At 44.5% G+C, this 15326-nt stretch overlaps 1 protein-coding gene across 1 annotated transcript in view; it reads right to left on the bottom strand.

Annotated features, from left to right (window-relative positions):
• CPED1 (cadherin like and PC-esterase domain containing 1) overlaps positions 1-15326 on the bottom strand; it is a 600308-nt gene that overhangs the window by 473817 nt on the left and 111165 nt on the right. The gene's annotated exons all lie outside the window — the stretch shown is intronic.

Raw genomic sequence — 15326 nt, 5'->3', positions numbered from 1 at the left:
TATATCCTTTGTTGGCAATGACAGAGGTCAAAAGTTTCTGTAAGTCTTCACAAGGTTGGCACACCCTGTTGGTGGAATGCTGGCCCATTCCTCCATGCAGATCTCCTCTAGAGCAGTGATGTTTTGGGCCTGTCGCTAGGCAACACAGACTTTCAAATCCCTCTTAAGGTTTTCTATGGGGTTGAGATCTGGAGACTGGCTGAGTCACACCAGGACCTTCATATGCTTCTTACGAAGCCACTCCTTCATTGCCCTGGTGGTGTGCTTGGGATCATTTTCATGCTGAAAGACCCATCCACGTTTCACCTTCAATGCCCTTGCTGATGGAAGGAGGTTTGCACTCAAAATTTCACGATATATGGCCCAATTCATTCTTTCATGTACACAGATCAGTTGTCCTGGTCCCTTGCAGAGAAACAGCCCCAAAGCATGATGTTGCCACCCCCATGCATCACAGTAGGTATGGTGTTCTTTGGATGCAGTCCCAGCAGAAAAGCAAACAGATGAACGGCAAACTAGGGCACACAAATCACCACATTGACAGACCGAGCTATTTATCTGAACTATTGCGGTATGCACTTCAGTCAAAAACGGAGGTGCTTACATGAACTAACATGAATCATTCAATGTATAGTCAAAGAAGAAAAAATGCAGCACTCACCAGTTGAACTGAAAAATTGTACGTTTTTAATTTCACATAAATTCCATTGACAGGTTTATGGACATGCAGGACATTAGAGGAATGCTGGGGGAGGAGGGAGGAGGTGCCAGACATCGGCCGTTTCATGATTACTCGCTTCTACCATAGAATGTTTTTTTTTTAACAAACTTTGGATTTTTTTTTCACCACTTAAATAAAAAAGAGCAAACTAGAGAACAGAGTAGATGAGACAACCCACCAGATAAATAAAAATACATTTTATTTTAATTATTACATATAGATTTATTTTCCAACACACAATATAATACATAGAGTTAAATGCAGAGGAGACATACCGGTAGGCTAGGGAGAGGAATAGATGACAAATCAACCAAAGGGGGCAGGATCAAATGTATATTCAATGTACTCAATATGAGTAGAAAAACTGGTGAGGGGAAAATAAAAAAAAATCAGTGTCAAAAGCACCAGGCACACATACTGCAATAAATTAATCCTGCTTACCCATCGTCAAAGGTTGCACCCACGCCTCTCCCTGCAGCCCCTTAAATAGAAAAGAACCTATGCATGTTTGGTATCTACGAACTCGAAATTACCTGCATAATCATAATGGCAGGTCAATTTTAGCATATGGTGAACATGGTAAAAAAAAAAAAACATTGTGGAATTGCACTTTTTTGCAATTTCACTACACTTGGAATTTTTTTTCCCATTTTCCACTACACGATATGGTAAAACCAATGACACCATTCAAAACAACAAGTCGTTATGCAAAAAACAAGCCCTCACATGACCATATTGACTGAAAAATAAAAAAGTTATGGCTCTGGTGAAGCAGGGGAGCAAAAAAACAAACGCAAAAGCAAAAATGGACTGCAGCGTAAAGGGGTTAACAGGGAGAAATTCAAGATTCTACATCTGGGCAAGAAACAACAAAAATTACAGCTACAGAATGAGAGGAACAGAACTAAGCAACAGCACATTGTGAAAAAGACTTGGGCATACTAATAGATCACAAACTGTACATGAGTCAACAGTGTGATCCAGAAGCAAAAAATGCAAACACAGTCCTGCAATGTATTAAGAGAAGCATAGAGTTTAGATCATGTGAAGTACTTACCCCCTCTTTCTCCTTGGTCACTCCTCATCTAGAATACTGTGACCAGTTTTGGGCACCACATCTCAAAAAAGATATTGAAAAGCTGGAGCAAGTTCAGAGAAGAACTACCAGGATGGTAAGCGGACTGCAAAGTATGTCCTATGAGGAATGGTTAAAAGATCTGGGAATGTTTAGCTTTAAAAAAAGAAGGCTAAGAGGAGGCTTAATAGCTGTCTACAAATATCTGAAGAGATGTCAGTGTAGAGGGATCATCCTTATTCTCATTTGCACATGGAAACACGAGAATCAATGGAATGAAACGGAAAGGGAGAAGATATAGATTAAATATTAGAAAAAACTTTTTGACTGTGAGGTTGATTAATGAGTGGAACAGGCTGCCACGAGAGGTGGTGAGTTCTCCTTTAATGGAAGTTTTCAGAGGCTGGACAGACATCTGTCTGAGATGGTTTAGTGAATCCTGCAATGAACAAGACGACCCTGGAGGTCCCTTCCAACTCTAAAATTCTATGATTCTGTGATTTGAATTTAGCTGATTTCACACCTTCATTGGAAGTTCTGTTAGAAGCCTATATCACAGATTCCCTCATATTTGACATAAAAATAGCACTATGTTTGTAACACCTTTTTTCCTGTCAGAACAACAGACACTTTGGCTGAACTCCGAGACCAGTGTATCTATGTGTGTATATATATGTGTATATCTATAGGGGCCAGTAGGAATAGATGATAGTGTCATTATCCTAACTGATTTGTGTCTCTCTAATGAGATAATGCTCACTTGTGTGACCCTAGCGTAAGAGTGGCAATGTGCAAAGAGTTGTGTGTTTTGGGAAGGCCGAAATGGACAACATGTTGCACATATTGCAACTAATTTAATTATGTTTGTCACAACTTTTCAAAAATGAAATGCCGTCATTGGGCAATTGTAAGTAAACCCAGTCATTGTTCATTAACTGCACCATATTCTCCAACAGGAATACGGTTGCTTTCTAGGAAAAGCAAAATAAATATGAAAACTGCAGCATGTAAAGTATTGTAAGTCAATCACAGAAGTATTAAAAATGTGCATAATGTAAATGACTAGAAGCAAACACAATGTGGATGACGCTGCTGCTCTATATAACACCACAATAGCTGTAGCTTTGGAATCTGCTGCCCCACTTACACATACCAAAGCACGCAAAATCAACAGACAGCCCTGGCACACCAGCCTGACCAAAGAACTGAGGCGAGCTTCCAGGGCTGCTGAGCGCAGATGGAAAAGATCCCACTCCAACGAGCACTTCATCGCATTCAAACAGTCCCTCACTACTTTAGCCACAGCTAAACAAACCTACTTCTCATTTCTCATCCCCTCCCTGTCTCACAACCCTAAACAGTTATTCAACACCTTCAATTCTCTCATCCGTCCCCCAGCACCTCCTCCCTCCCCACTCATCTCAGCTGAAGACTTTGCCTCATTTTTCAAGCAGAAGATTGATAACATCAGAGACAGTTTTGGTCAACAACCCCCAGAGCCCTTCCTCCCGACTTCCCAGCCCTCCACCTCCAAAACCAACTTCTCCACCATTACAGAAGATCGACTCTCCACTCTACTCTCAAGATCACATCTCACCACCTGTGTACTTGACCCGATCCCATCCCACTTCATCCCAAACCTCACCACAGTCTTCATCCCAACCCTAACCCATCTCTTCAACCTATCACTAACAACTGGTGTTTTCCCCTCAAGCTTTAAACATGCCTCTATCACACCTATCCTCACCTATCCTCAAAAAGCCCTCTCTTGACCCATCCTCTGTATCTAGCTATCACCCTATATCACTTCTCCCCTATGCCTCCAAGCTACTGGAACAACACGTCTACCTTGAACTGTCCTCCCATCTCTCTTCTTGCTCCCTCTTCGACCGCTTACAATCTGGCTTCCGGTCACACCACTCCACTGAAACTGCCCTTACTAAGGTCACCAATGACCTCCTAACCGCCAAGAGCAAGCGACACTACTCTGTCCTCCTCCTCCTGGACCTGTCGGCTGCCTTTGACACAGTGGACCATTCCCTATTTTTACAGACCCTCTCATCCCTTGGCATCACAGACTTGGCCCTATCCTGGATCTCATCATACCTAACAGACCGGACATTCAGCGTCTCCCACTCACACACCACCTCCTCACCTCGCCCCCTATCTGTCGGAGTCCCACAAGGTTCAGTCCTAGGACCCCTGCTCTTCTCCATTTACACCTTTGGCCTGGGACAGCTCATAGAATCTCATGGCTTTCAGTATCATCTCTATGCTGATGACACACAGATCTACATCTCTGGACCAGATATCACCTCCCTACTAACCAGAATCCCTCAATGTCTGTCCACTATTTCATCCTTCTTCTCTGCTAGATTTCTGAAACTTAACATGGACAAAACAGAATTCATCATCTTTCCCCCATCTCACGTGACCCCCCCAACGAACCTATCCATTACAGTAAATGGCTGCCCACTCTCCCCAGTCCCACAAGCTCGCTGCCTCGGGGTAATCCTTGACGCTGATCTCTCCTTCAAACCACATATCCAAGCCCTTTCCACTTCCTGCCGACTTCAACTCAAAAATATTTCACAAATCGGTTCATTCCTCAGCCAAAAATCTGCAAAAACCCTAGTCCATGCCCTCATCATCTCTCGCCTTGACTACTGCAACCTCCTGCTCAGTGGCCTCCCTTCAAACACTCTCGCACCCCTCCATTCTATTCTAAACTCTGCTGCCCGACTAATCCACCTGTCCCCCCGCTATTCCCCAGCTTCTCCCCTCTGTCAATCCCTTCACTGGCTCCCCATTGCCCAGAGACTCCAGTACAAAACCCTAACCATGACATACAAAGCCATCCACAACCTGTCTCCTCCATACATCTGTGACCTCGTCTCCCGGTACTTTCCTGCACGCAACCTCCGATCCTCACAAGATCTCCTTCTCTACTCCCCTCTTATCTCCTCTTCCCACAATCGCATACAAGATTTCTCTCGCGCATCACCCCTACTCTGGAACTCTCTCCCACAACATATCAGACTCTCACCTACCATCGAAACCTTCAAAAAGAGCCTGAAGACCCACCTCTTCCGACAAGCCTATAACCTGCAGTAACCACCGATCGACCAAACCGCTGCATGACCAGCTCTACCCTCGCCTACTGTATTCTCACCCATCCTTTGTAGATTGTGAGCCTTCGCGGGCAGGGTCCTCTCTCCTCCTGTACCAGTTATGACTTGTATTGTTTAACATTATTGTACTTGTTTTTATTATGCATACCCCTCCTTACATGTAAAGCGCCATGGAATAAATGGCGCAATAATAATAATAATAATAATAATAATAATAAAATACTACATTTAATATAGAAGCAATACAGCCCAATTGCACATCTATTTTTAAGTCGCTTTTCTTTTTTGTCTTCTCGTATTTGTCACTGTTTTTTGGGTCAAATTCTTCAATATAACGGAAAAGACTAAAAAAATTATTTTTTGTCTTTGACCTGTTTTGCAGCCGAATAGTCATTTTAAAAAATGGCGTAAATTTCTGCCACAATTACTGGTGTACAGAAAATCACTGCAGGGTTTGGACTGGAGTACATTTGTGCAAAATTTTGTGACTTTTTAAAGAGTTGCAACTTATGGATCAGCCGAAAATTGCAAAACATAAAAATCGATGGTGAACACATGTAAAATAGACTTTAAAAAATTAATAGAGTAATTGTTAGGCGTCAGGATTCTCCCACTGCACAGGATAGATCCCAAGCATTATCTGGTACTGTGGTCTCCCATTCAAGTCCAGCCACTGCAATTGCTGCTCAGCACAGATGTCGGTCCCAATGTCCTGCACAGGCTCGTGGTATGCATTTGGTAAGGCTGGTTTCACACTAGCGTTTTGGGCAGCAGCGCATGGCCGCTGCTAAGCCCCGCCCCTGCCCGCCCCCTCTGGTCATCTCCGCCTAGTATCGCACACGGCTGCATGCGATCTGCATACCCTATCTTTAGCGTAGGGTGCGCAGACCATGCCCTGACCATGCGCTAGTAGAATTTTGCGTGCGCTGCGCCCTTTTGACGGCGCTCCGAGCGCGCCAAAATGCAACATGGTGTGTTCAGTGCACATCGGCGCACCGTCAAAAGGGCGCAGCGCACGCAACATTCTACTAGCGCACGGTCAGCACACTCTATGCTAAAGATAGGGTGTGCAGATTGCATGCAGCCGTGTGTGATACTAGGTGGAGATGACCGGAGAGGGCGGGGCTTAGCAGCGGCCGTGCGCTGCGGCCCAAAACGCTAGTGTGAAGCTAGCCTTACTTCTGGCTTTTCAGCCAAGTCTATGGTAATCAGTGATATGCAGGTGCAGCCTTTTGCTCTGGAGTCTGTCGAGAGATCACGTTAATGAGCATGTCCCTGATGTAGCATCTTCTTATTGGTGGTCGGACGTTAGCTGCCCTGGTGATGTGGTAGCTCTGGATTGGCCCACGGGCGATGTCTCGACTGACTGGGCATGAGTGTTTGGGGTGGAGCCTAGCATATAAAAGGCTCTCAGCAGTGCACGCGGGCATGCTAGTGTCATTTATGTTTTGGTGGATACTCTACCATTCTGTCTGCAAGTTTTTTCATAGTGCAGTACCTCTCTGTGAAGTAACCGAGCTTGGTACTCAGTGTTTGTATCACATTGTGTGGCGCTAGGCCTCTTTCACACATCAGTTTTTTGCCATCAGTCACAATCCGTCGTTTTTTGAAAAAAACGGATCCAGTGACTGATGCTGCTGGAGACATTTTTTTTTCTCATAGACTTGTATTAGCGACAGATTGCGATGGATGGCTGCATGTTTCAACAAATCCGTCAGAAATTCTTTGTCCATCGACCGGAGACAACGGGCAAAGTAACGTTTTTACAGCGCCGTCCATCGTTAGCTATAATGGAAGCCTATGGGTGCAGGATCCGTCGCTGTCCGTCAAAAGACAGAATCCAGCAACGGAGTGCGTTTTTAAGGGTATGTGCAGTTTTCCATTCTGGCACATAAAAAAGTCTCTCTCTCTCCCACTCTCTCTCGGATCCTATTCCTTTAATTCCTACAGCTGCTGCGACGGATCAGTCAACAAAATGGATCCAGTGCATCAGTTTTTTGCAATCTGCTCAGGATCCGTTTTTTGCACACTTTGATGGATTGAGCCTGATTCTAAAAAAACTGATGTGTGAAAGAGGCCTTAGTGTGTTTAAGGTAACGCTCGCTGCTTTGTTTCCATCATTGTTCATACTAGCAGCAGGTTCATCTCCGCATGGTGGACCCCGGGTTTCGATTGCACTTTATTTCATATTTCATTTAGTGTGTCACGTGGACCCGTCCTGTGTGACATGACCCGCAGGCCGGTAACTAAAACAACAAGACACGGCACGTGTAACTGTCCTGTGTGACACGACCCGCAGGCCGGTAACTAAGACAACAAGACACGGGGGAAGGGGAAACAGTTACAATGGTGGGCCCTGCGATAGGGAATGGGGACGTGGAGACCTCCTGCACTCCCCTGAGTCAGTGTCCCTCACACTCCTATCGTTCCTTATACAGGCTCCTCACCTGTCGCCGAGCCAGATATCTGTCACCCTAGCACACCCTACACCTATCCCTTGCTAGGGAGCTGGGTGGTGCAGGCACTGGCCCCACCGCTGTACTAATACACACAAGGGAAAAATGCAAACAGGGAAATACCACTTAGCTTTGCTCTGTTGCTCTTGCTCCCAGCAACAGAGTCCACCACCAGAATCATCCAAACAAAATTCCATTCAATTAAGAAAAGGAAAATTCTGAGCTTTTAATGCTTAAAATCTCAATTTTATTAAACATATTAAAATACTAATCAGAGCATAGTACTACAAAAACACAGGGCACAGATCGATATAATAAAGCGCAAAAATTAGCAATGAGTTTTTATATGTTCATTTTCATACAATATTTATAAATATCAAATACAAAGTGCAAAACTGCTTGAAGAACAAATAATTATGCCAAGAAAATTAGTGTAATTTTATCCTACCCATCGCAGTAAAACACCGGGCTGTATGCCCATAACATCGCTGGAGCCATAATCCAGCAGGTGTAAAGCTGTCATGATCACGTGTGTCAGGTCGCAGATGATGCCGCAAGGCGAACCCATAACACACGTGACCCTGGATACACTGCCTCCAGTGGGGCGAATTTAAATAATAGAACGTGCAGGTGGATACGCCGCCTCCACCTGGCGAATTTAGGTATTACACGTTATAAATATATTTCTGGAAACACCGCCTCCAGTAAGGCGCATTTAAATAATAAGGGGGGAACCTGGGAAACTTTAACAATGGTGGGCCCTGCGATAGGGAATGGGGACATGGAGACCTCCTAAGCTCCCCTGAGCCAGAGTCACTGCACTCCTAACATTCCCTATACAGGCTCCGCACCTGTCGCCGCACGCGAACCTTAACCCCTTGCTCGCCCTGACCCTAAACCCTCACTAGGGAATGGGTCGGTGTGGAGACTAATCCCACCACTGCACTAACAACACACATGAGGAAAGAGACAATACAGGGGAAACACCACTTAGCTTTGCTCTGTTGCGTACGCTCCTAGCAACAGAGCCCACCACCTGTGTGCATCTTCTCCTCCACCCTGATCCATCACCATAACTGGATCCATCACCATCGTGCAGCCTGGGAGCAGAGTCCATCACCACTTGCAGCAGTCCAGTACACAGAGTCCCAAGATGAGTCCAGCCTCTGCCAAGAATCCAAGCATGCTCGAGTCCAGTTCTCAGCAACCAAGTCGAGCATGCTGAGTGCAACTCTCTTCCTAGTCGCCACTCCTCTAAGCCATGCCCGCACTTCCTGCCGACACCATAAACTGCGACTCCACCAGGCCATGCCAGTCCTTCCTGCAGACACCATTAGCTGGCACTCGTTCTCTCTGGCTGACTGCGCAGGACTCCAATCCAGCTCCATCCTTCCACCAGGCGCTCCAACAACTCAGCAAGAAATATTACCAGCAGTGAGTGAACACCCTGAGACCCATTTATAGAGTGTCACACCTGAACCATAATTAAGTGCAACCTAACCTAAGGTGCAATACCACTAACCACCACCGGGGACAGTCAAAACACCTTTGAACTTAACCAAAGTAAAAAAAGTTCACTTTGTGCTTTTAATACCGCCAGATCCAACACTGGATCATGACAAAAGCATGGGAAATTACCACTAACTCAAATAGCGCTAAATCTCTACTTCAATGATGCATTGTTGTCATATTACCCAATTACAATGCAAAGTGCTCCATAATATAAGGTGCCTAAATAGTGCAAACTTACATGTATCACGAGTAAAGAGCTGCCCTGGTCCACCACCCCTACGCGCGTTACGCCGTGGCTTCTTCAGGAGGCGTGGAATGCAGCTTTCCTCCTGAATAGCTGCCACCAAGCTCTGTCAGAGCTGCAAGGAAATCCCCTCTGACTCCTTCCACACCAGGACGCTGACTGTGCTGCAAGGAACTCTCTCTAGCTCCTTTCTCCACCAAGGATGGTTGGAAATGACCACTATCACCAACACTGATTGCAACACCTGACACTCTTTTATAGCAGAGCCAGAGCAATCAGACCTGCTTTATAATCACATGCACTAAACTAAAGAAACCAGGGTGCATTGACCCTAACGGCCACCGGGGGCAAAACTATCTTTAAGCATCACAGTTTAAGGATCAAAAAAAGGTTACTAGTGCATTTTATCTGTCATGATCCAGCATGGATCATGACATAGTGCAATCCACCATCCCTAGCACGAATTAGCTGCAACTTTAAAACAGCCAAAGAACTACAAAAAACAAGACAAAAAAGAGGAAATGCAATAATGAATCAGGCCCCAAATTTAGTAATGAATGTGAAAAAGAGCCTCTGATACATAGGTTTTATCTGGTTTTATCTGAAGTCAGTGATAAGAATGGAGGGGGGAAGTTGATCTATCCTGGAAGATATGTAGATGCCTTTTCTCCCTTGTATAGTTAGACTCTCTTTACAAGTGACTAATGTAAAAGTTGTTTTCACTAAGACATTATATTAATCACATTTTCCTTCCAACAACCCAGTCACACCCATAATCTTGCAAAATTTGAAGCAGATTAATTTTCCAAAATGTTATCCAAAAAGCTGGATGCTTTAACATTATTACATAATGTAAGACATTTAACACTGAGGTAGTTCTACAGTTACTACTTAGCTGCTGGCCAGCTGCCTTCTCTTCCTAGCCCCTCCAGTAGCATGCAGCTACTGACTTCTGCTTTATCTTCCTCCCACCTTGACCTTCCCATAAGCAATTCACAAATAAAAAAAGAAAAGCAACAGACTTCACACTGACGATGTCCTGCATCATCGTGAATACTAACACCATTTTATATTTTCAACAGTGCAATTACAATTTGCAATATCAAATATGGAGGTGCTCCTACCGGATCAATTGTTTTGCCACTCCGTTTTACATTTAAATTCAGTGCTCATTTTTTTTCTGTGACCCTCCATTCTAAAGTTATGTCACCTGGTAATAATGTTGCAAATCTTCCCTTCAAGCAATTGGGCATATAATAAAGATTTTTTTTCTGTAGACATGACCAAGTTTTGATTGACCAGCATCAAAGGAGAAAAAACAAACTTTGCTAGGACTATATCTACATTTAGATAACTATGTACAACTATCATCAGACGGTTATGACCCAGGGGGAAATCACAGTAATAAGAAGCAATAGGGTTCCATTGGTGGTTGCAAATAGGTCTGTTATGAACGTGACACACTCACACACGTTAACAGAAATAAGGAAGACATATTACAGAAAGAAGCAGCACCCACACCTTTCTGGTCCCTGTGCAGACCAGATAATTGTCACGGGGCAGTAGGGGGAAAAGAGGAGACGTAGAACCTGGGCCCCTGAACTGCCCCTCAGGCTAAGGGGGTGCCCTGACTCTCCTTAACATGGGGGTACACTTGATGGTAGTGAGGCCCAAGTCCCCAACCTGTCCCTAGCTCCTGTTTAGCCCTGAGCTAAACCCCCAACCCCCTACCCAGGAAGTGAGACAGGGAAAACGTGTACTGCACCAATTAACACACAAGGAAAGATACGACAGGCACCTAAGGGTTAAATGAACTAAAACACAAAACTTAGCTTGCTCTGCTGCAATGCTCCTGGACAGCAGAGTTAGCCACTTGACAACATTCAGCTGAAGCACCACTGCTCCTGATAGCTCCTCTCTTCAGCAGCATCACCACTGCTCCAGATAAGCTGAACCCCCTGTATCACCAACAGTGAGTTGCAGCACCTGATGACCCTTTATAGGAAGGAGGAAGTGGTCACATCTGCTGACTTACTAAACATGTAGTAACACCAGCGGCCACCGGGGGGAAGAAAACCCAGCAGCAGACTCACTAAACTTGTAGTAACACCAGTGGCCACCGGGGGCAAGAACCCATATTAACCCCCGAGGGCCAGAAAGGAAAAAGGTTTATATGAGAGAGTCCAGGCTCTGACACAGCTCCAGATTGTGACAGTACCCCTCCTTCAGTGAGGGGCCTCTGGACCCTCAACACTGCACCTCACCAGAAAAACAATGGATCGTGACAATAATCCCTTTAAGCAAAACTAAAAATACAACTTTGGACCTGGCTCCCTATGAGGGTTTCTCATACCTCCTGAAGAACCAGAGGGGAGGCAGCTACACAATGTTAACAAGGGGAGAGAAATGTGTGCAGACGCAGGGTGGCAAAACTTAAAGCATGTTCAGGGGAGAGAGGGAAATCTAAAGAGAACCAAAAATAAATGAAAAAAGAATACATTCTCAGAATTCTATTTGTTGTAAAAGGAAAAGATGCTGGGAAGGTAGACAAACAGTCAGCAGGAATAGAAATGGTGTTTGCCTAGCAAGGAAAATCCAAAAACTGAGCAGATGGAACTCCTTAGCACAATTCCACCTAGAGTACAGCCAGCAAGGAAGTGCAGCGAAGGGCGAACAAACAAAACCCCACCCAGAATGCAACAGGGCAAACTAAAATGGGCAAATGAGAAAGACCTTGAGAGGAACAAACCAAGAATACAAAACAAAGACAATAGAACCCATCAGCATCTGGACAGGCAGGAAAGGACAATAGCACAGCAGGCAGGGGAGTCGACCAAGTAGCAACAGGTCACCAGATTGAATCCCCAAACCGAGCTATAACAAGGTCGATTTAATCCTCTTAGAGCTAGCACGGATGATCCTGCTTATGAACAAGCCATGCTCCGGATGGTAGCATTGCTGTCTTATAACATGATAACTGAGAGTTTCCGGCATGTAACATCACAGTCAATTCAATGACCTCCCGGGCCAAGTTGTGTTCTTGGCCCTGCGCATCTCAGAAGTCACTGGATCTACTTTGATTGCTCTAAGAGGATTAAGTTGACCTATTTGCAATAACTAACAGATCATTAATGCCTTCTGCTACTGCGATTTCCCCAAGGCCACAACCCTTAGATGATACACCACAATTATAAGTTGTACTTTCCAACCTTTTGAGGTTGATGTATGCTGTTATAAGGCAATTAGCTGCCATTATTATTCAGCTCTGTGATTGGGTTCCATTATATAATACACAAATTTTTCTACTAGCCATCTCTATGGGATTGTGTGATCCATAGTCCCATGTGATATTTATCCTTGTCACGCCGGCGCTGCCATTACCGGCGCCGCCTATCTCACCGGGTCCCGCTGCTACTCCCAGGGTCCCCCCTCAGATCCCTGCTTACCGCTCTGGCCGCCATGCTCCACCTTCAGCCTCCCATCCTGCGATCTGAGGGATTCAGCACGTGGGGTCCTCTTCCTGTCCTGCTCCTGCTTCAGGTATGCGCCTTAGGCCGCGGGCGCGTGCACTTCCCTCCTCTTAACCCCTTCTGTACCACCCCTGTGCAGCGAGCACCAATCTAGCTCCTGCACATGGTATATCTGGCGGCTCCTCCCTCATGGAGGTGCCTGATCATCGTGTGCCTTTCATTACGGTACTCTGGCCCCATCTGGTCACACCTGTCTCCAGTCGCTCCTGACTCCGGTCACCTCTGACTCCTGTCGCTCCTGACTCCTGTCGCTCCTGACTCCTGTCGCTCCTGACTCCGGTCACTCCTGACTCCGGTCACTCCTGACTCCGGTCACTACTGACTCCAGTCACTCCAGACCCTCTGCCTTACCTGTCTGACTACTCTTGATTCTCATTAACCAACTCCTCATTAGCATTATTTAGCAGACCCATTTTGCTTTTTTGATATTTATATATATAAAGAATGTCTTGGGACTTTTCTTGCTTTCCTTGGCCGTTTATATGCTATTTTAGCTGATTTGATTACTTTGTTACAATTCTATTCAGCTCTTTGTAGTTTTTAAATGGTAGAACTGTGAATCTATGACATCTCTCTCCTGGAATTTATCCTTGCGGCAGCGCAGAGTTTTAACTGCAAATTCCCATTGAATACATGATTTATTTCAAAATGTAATGAAGAACTGAAAGTTAACAAGAACAGTAGAGGTCAAGATAAGGTCTGGAAGACAAAGCAAAATTTCAGTGAGAGCTGCTCATAGAATTGCTAGAGAGGCAAATCAGAAACCCTGCTTCACTGCAAAAGACCTTCAGAAAGATTTAGCAGACTCTGGAGTTGTGGTACAGGAAAAGACTATGTTGCCAACCATTAAGTATAGGGGGCATAAGACATGCTTTGAGGTTGTGTTGCAGCAAAATACCTCAAAAAAAATATTTATAGGATCAAGGAAAAAAGAAAACCAATGTAGCAACAAGAAAATGACTCCTAAAACTTTACTTTTAATCAATATTTAAATCCTGGACAATCCCAGTTCATAGGGTACAGGGTGATAATAAACAAACATTTAGACAGAGAATAATAACTACTCAGGGCCACTATACTCACCCTAATAGGTTCTAACAAGTCCCTTCCTAATCGCGGAGGTTGGCACCCTAGTTGTTGACGATGTGGCGCCCCCGCTCAACGTCGGTGACCCTATAACACCCTGAAAAACCCTAGTCCACGACGAGGATACACAGGAGAACACAAACACACAATATACACCCGAAAATAACCCCTGGTGGAGAGACTATATATCGTCTCTTAGATGTAAACTTACTCCTGACTCCAGTCACTCCTGACCCCAGTCACTCCTGACCCTCTGCCTTACCTGTCTCTTCCGTTCTTGAGCCGCCCTTCTTGGTTCCAGCAGTCACGGTATTCGACTCCTTCGGGCCTGCTCCTAAAGGTCCCTGTATAGGGGTCGGCACCACCTGGCCAGCTTGCCCCAGGGATCCTGGTACCGTGACCCAAAGGGTCCACTCTTGCAACCCATTACAATCCTAATAGTATACAGTTGTCCAGCACATAGATAAATTAGTTATACATATCTACATTTAGGCAACTGAGTATATTAGCTGACCTATTAAGAAAACTGGGATTGACAACATCCACCGATTTATTTTATTTGGTATACGCAGCGTTAAAGAACCACTTTAGTAATGCTGACTACTCTTGATTCTCATTAACCAACTCCTCATTAGCATTATTTAGCAGACCCATTTTGCTTTTTTGATATTTGTATATATAAAGAATGTCTTGGGACTTTTCTTGCTTTCCTTGGCCGTTTATATGCTATTTTAGCTGATTTGATTACTTTGTTACAATTCTATTCAGCTCTTTGTAATTTTTAAATGGTAGAACTGTGAATCTATGACATCTCTTTCCTGGAATTTATCCTTGCGGCAGCGCAGAGTTTTATCTGCAAATTCCCATTGAATACATGATTTATTTCAAAATGTAATGAAGAACTGAAAGTTAACAAGAACAGTAGAGGTCAAGATAAGGTCTGGAAGACAAAGCAAAATTTCAGTGAGAGCTGCTCATAGAATTGCTAGAGAGGCAAATCAGAAACCCTGCTTGACTGCAAAAGACCTTCAGAAAGATTTAGCAGACTCTGGAGTTGTAGTACATTGTTCTACTGTTCAGAGACACCTGCAGAAATATGGCCTTCATGGAAGAGTCATCAAAAGAAAACATCTCCTGCATCATCACCATAAACTTCAGCATAAGAAGTATGCAAAAGAAAAGAGAAATGTGGAGAAAAAAGGACACAGAATTTCAGGAAAAGACTATGTAGTCAACCATTAAGTATGGGGGTGGATAAGACATGCTTTGAGGTTGTGTTGCAGCCAATGGCACGGGAAACATTTCACAGGTAGAGAGAAGAGTGGATTCAATGAAGCTTCAACAAATTCTTGATGCAAACAGAACACTATCTTTAAAAAAGCTGAAGTTGAAAAGAGGATGGTTCTACAAATGGATAATAATCCTAAACACACATCAATATCCACAATAGACTACTTCAAAAGGCACAAGCTGAAGGTTTTACAATGGCCCTCACAATCCCCTAATCTGAACATCATTGAAAATCTGTGGCTAGACCTCAAAATAGCAGTGCATGCAAGACAACCCAGGAA

This window comes from Dendrobates tinctorius, unplaced genomic scaffold, assembly GCF_039654945.1.
Source record: "Dendrobates tinctorius isolate UK_male_01 unplaced genomic scaffold, ASM3965494v1 ptg000035l, whole genome shotgun sequence".
Classification (NCBI taxonomy): Eukaryota; Metazoa; Chordata; class Amphibia; order Anura; family Dendrobatidae; genus Dendrobates; species Dendrobates tinctorius.
Note: the sequence above shows the minus strand (reverse complement) of the source record. Positions and strands in the feature narration are given on the sequence as shown.